Consider the following 5,067-nt stretch of genomic DNA (forward strand, 5'->3'; position numbering starts at 1 on the left):
AGAAAGATTAGTTTGAAAAAAGAATGAAAGAAAGATTAGTTAGAAAGAAAGAAATATTAGTTAGAAAGAAAGAAAGAAAGAAAGATTAGTTAAAAAGAAAAAAGAAATAAAGATTAGTTAGTTAGAAAGAAAGAAAGATTAGTTTGAAAAAAAGAGTAGTTAGAAAGAAAAAAGAAAGATTAGCTTGAAAAAAGAAAGAAAAAGATTAGTTAGAAAGAAAGATTAGTTAGAAAGAAAGAAAGAAAGAAAGAAAGAAAGAAAGAAAGATAGGTTAGAAAGAAAGAAAGATTAGTTAAAAAGAAAATAGAAAGAAAGATTAGTTAGAAAGAAAGATTAGTTTGAAAAAAATTAAAGAAAGATTAGTTTGAAGAAGAAAGATAGTTAGAAAGAAAGATTAGTTTGAAGAAGAAAGATAGTTAGTTAGTTAGTTAGAAAGAGATTAGTTTGAAAAAAAATGAAAGAAAGATTAGTTAGAAAGAAAGAAAGATTAGTTAGTTAGAAAGAAAAAAGAAAGATTAGTTAGAAAGAAAGATTAGTTTGAAAAAAGTAAGAAAGAAAGAAAGAAAGAAAGAAAGAAAGAAAGAAAGAAAGAAAGATTAGTTAGAAAGAAAGAAAGATAGAAATATCAGTTAAAAAAGAAAGAATAGTTAGAAAGAAAGATTAGTTAGAAAGAAAGAAATATAGATTGGTTAGAAAGAAAGTGGTTAGAAAGAAAGAGAGAAAGATAAATTGGTTAGAAAGAAAGAAATAAAGATTAGTTAGTTAGAAAGAAAGATTAGTTTGAAAAAAAGAAAGAAAGAGAAAGATTAGTTAGAAAGAAAGAAAAATTAGTTTGAAAAAAGAATGAAAGAAAGATTAGTTAGAAAGAAAGAAAGATTAGTAAGAAAGAAAGAATGAAAGAAAGATTAGTTTGAAAGAAAGATTAATTAGTTAGAAAGAAAGAAAGATTGGTTTGAAAAAGAAAGATTAGTTAGAAAGAAAGATTTGTTTGAAAAAAGAAAGAGATTGAAAGATTAGTTAGAAAGAAAGAAAAGTTGAAAAGAAAGTAAAGTAAAAAAGAATAGTTAGAAAGAAACATAAAGAAAGAAAAGTTAAAAAGAAAGTAAAGTAAAAAGAATAGTTAGAAAGAAAGAAAATTAAAAAAGAAAGAAAGAGAAGTTAAAAAGAAACAAAGAAAAGTAAAAAGAAAGAATAGTTAGAAAGGAAGAAAAGTTAATTAATATTAATTAATAATTAATTAATGTTAATTAATATTAATACTAATCCATCTTTCTTTCTTTCTTTCTTTCTTTCTAACTATTCTATCTTTTTTACTTTTCTTTCTTTCTTTCTTTTTTCAAACTAATCTTTCTTTATTTCTAACTAATCTTTATGTATTTCTAATCTCTTTCTTTCAAACTAAAGTTTTAAAAAAATAAAGAAATAAAGAAAGATTAGTTAGAAATAAAGAAAGATTAGTTTGAAAAAAGAAAGAAAGAAAGAAAAGTAAAAAAGATAGAATAGTTAGAAAGAAAGAAAGAAAGAATGAAAGAAAGATGGATTAGTTAGAAAAGAAAGATTAGTTAGAAAGAAAGATTTGTTTGAAAAAAGAAAGAGATTGAAAGATTAGTTAGAAAGAAAGAAAAGTTGAAAAGAAAGTAAAGTAAAAAAGAATAGTTAGAAAGAAACATAAGTTTGAAAAAAGAAAGAGATTGAAAGATTAGTTAGAAAGAAAGAAAAGTTGAAAAGAAAGTAAAGTAAAAAAGAATAGTTAGAAAGAAACATAAAGAAAGAAAAGTTAAAAAGAAAGTAAAGTAAAAAGAATAGTTAGAAAGAAAGAAAATTAAAAAAGAAAGAAAAAGAAAATTAAAAAAAAGAAAGAAAGAGAAGTTAAAAAGAAACAAAGAAAAGTAAAAAGAAAGAATAGTTAGAAAGGAAGAAAAGTTAATTAATATTAATTAATAATTAATGAATGTTAATTAATATTAATACTAATCCATCTTTCTTTCTTTCTTTCTTTCTTTCTTTCTAACTATTCTATCTTTTTTACTTTTCTTTCTTTCTTTCTTTTTTCAAACTAATCTTTCTTTATTTCTAACTAATCTTTATGTATTTCTAATCTCTTTCTTTCAAACTAAAGTTTTAAAAAAATAAAGAAATAAAGAAAGATTAGTTTGAAAAAAGAAAGAAAGAAAGAAAAGTAAAAAAGATAGAATAGTTAGAAAGAAATAAAGAAAGAAAGAAAGAAAGATGGATTAGTTAGAAAGAAAGAAAGAAAGAAAGAAAGATAGATTAGTTAGAAAGAAAGAAAGAAAGATATATTAGTTAGAAGAAAAGAAAGATATATTAGTTAGAAGAAAAGAAAGATAGATTAGTTAGAAGAAAGATAGATAGATTTGTTAGAATGAAAGAAAGATAGATTAGTTAGAAAGAAAGAAAGATAGATAGATTAGTAAGAAAGAAAGATAGATTAGTTAGAAAGAATAAAAAGAAAGATGGATTAGTTAAAGGAAGATAGATAGATTAGTTAGAAAGAAAGAAAGATAGATTAGTTAGAAAGAAAGATAGATTAGTTAGAAGAAAAGAAAGATATATTAGATAGAAGGAAAGAAAGATAGATTAGTTAGAAAGAAAAAAATATATAGATTAGTTAGAAAGAAAGAAAGATCAGTTTGAAAAAGAAAGATTAGTTCGAAAGAAAGAAAGATTGATTAGTTAGAAAGAAAGAAAGATCAGTTTGAAAGAAAGAAAGATTAGTTAGAAAGAAAGATTAGTTAGAAAGAAAGAAAGGTTAAAAATAAAGAAAAGAGAGAAAAGTAAAAAAGAAAGAATAGTTAGAAATGAAGAAAAAAAAGAAAGAATAGAGAGAAAAACAAAAGAAAGAAAGAAAGATGGATTAGTTAGAAAGAAAGATGGATTAGTTAGAAATAAATAAAGATGTATTAGTTAGAAAGAAAGAAAGAAAGAAAGATGGATTAGATAGATAGATAAAGTTTGAAGATAGATAGATAGATAGATAAAAATAGTTTGAAGATAGTAGTTTAATGAGTCTAGTAGTAGTTGAGTCTCTAGGGCTTCAGTTTAGATTTGAGTTTTTGGGTTGTGCACTAATGGGCCACCGTAGCCTTGGCTCAATTTGAACAGTCTGCAATGTAAGTCTATGGGATTTTTATGGTATTTAATATTAATTTTTAAGAAAACTGAAACTCAAATCTGTCTGAAAAGATATAGCACACCAAGTCAGAACAGTATGAAGGTATGACCCGAGTTTGGTGGTCGTAGCTTTAACGGTCTAGGAGGAGATGCAGTCTAAAATTTGGCTCAGAAGAAGAAGAATAATAACTAGAAAAAAAAGTTTGTTGAGACAAACTTTAAGTTGGCTTGAGAAAGCCGGACCAGAGAGTTTGAAGAAGTTAAAAGTAGTTTAGTTTTAAGTAGTTTGAAGTTTAAAGTAGTTTAAATTTTGATTGATAAATTAGTTAGAAAGAAAGAATAGTTAGAAAGAAAGAAAAAATATTAGTTAGAAAGAAAAAGAAAGAAAGATTAGTTAGAAAGAAATATTAGAAAGAAAGAAAAAGAAAGAAAGATTAGTAAGAAAGAAAAGAATGATAGATTAGTTAGAAATATATATTAGAAAGAAAGAATGAAAGAAAGACAGATTAGTTAGAAAGAAATATTAGAAAGAAAGAAAAAGAAAGAAAGATTAGTAAGAAAAAAAAGAATGATAGATTAGTTAGAAATATATATTAGAAAGAAAGAATGAAAGAAAGACAGATTAGTTAGAAAGAAAGAAAACAAGAAAGAAAGATTAGTTAGAAAGAAAGAAAAGTTAGAAAGAAAGAAAGAAAGAAAGAATGAATAGATTAGGTAGAAAGAAAGAATGAAAGAAAGAAAGACAGATTAGTTAGAAAGAAAGAAAACAAGAAAGAAAGATTAGTTAGAAAGAAAGAAAAGTTAGAAAGAAAGAAAGAAAGAAAGAATAGATTAGGTAGAAAGAAAGAATGAAAGAAAGAAAGACAGATTAGTTAGAAAGAAAGAAAACAAGAAAGAAAGATTAGTTAGAAAGAAAGAAAAGTTAGAAAGAAAGAAAAGTTAGAAAGAAAGAAAAGTTAGAAAGAAAGAAAGAAAGAAAGAAAGAAAAGATTAGGTAGAAAGAAAGAAAGAAAGATTTTTTTTGTTGATTTTTAACCCACACTTTTATTAAGTCAGTAACAAAGACCCATCATTGCATCACAAAAACAATCAACACAGCAAAAAGCTCAAAATTAGATCGCCCTCAAGCACAGCACAACAAACCTCATTGAAACACCACTGCAATATAAAGGTTCCCAAATCTTGCATCTCCTTATAATACTTAAACTCAACTGAGATCCTAGATCTAAGAAATGCCTTAAACAACAGTACACTATCCTGGCAATGCATATTTTGAATCACGTTTTTCCTTGAAATATATATTGCCATTTTTGCTTGGCCAACTATAAAGTTTATCAACTGCCATTTGAATCTCTGCTTGCGGTTGTATCCTGCCCCATAGATGAAAACCTTTGGTGTAAAACTTTCCTTAAAACCCCAAAACAATGTTCCTAGTAAATCAAAAAGGGGTTTCAGCCTGATACATTCCAGAAAACAATGGTAAATTGTTTCTCTGAGCCCACAAAAACCACAACCTTCATTGACACTTGGGTTAATGATTGAGACAAAAGCATTCACAGCAACAGCCCCCTTCAGGATTCTCCATTGTAGATCTCCTGATTTCTCCTGACAAGAAAGATTAGTTAGAAAGAAAGAAAGAAAGAAAGAAAGAAAGAAAGAAAGAAAGAAAGAAAGAAAGAATGGTGGATTAGTTATTTACAAAGAGAGAAAGAAAGATGGATTAGTTATAAAGAAAGAAAAATAGATTAGTTAGAATGAAAGAAAAAAATTAAGTTACAAAGAAAGAAAGAAAGAAAAAGAAAGGAAAAAAGAAAGAAAGAGAAAGAAAGAAAGATGGATTAGCTAGAATGAAAGAAAGAAAGAAAGAAAGAAAGAAAGAAAGAAAGATAGATGATGGATTAGTTAGAAAGAAAGAAAGAAAGAAAGAAAGAAAGA

This window comes from Squalius cephalus (assembly GCF_949319135.1).
Source record: "Squalius cephalus genome assembly, chromosome: 3".
Taxonomy (NCBI): domain Eukaryota; kingdom Metazoa; phylum Chordata; class Actinopteri; order Cypriniformes; family Leuciscidae; genus Squalius; species Squalius cephalus.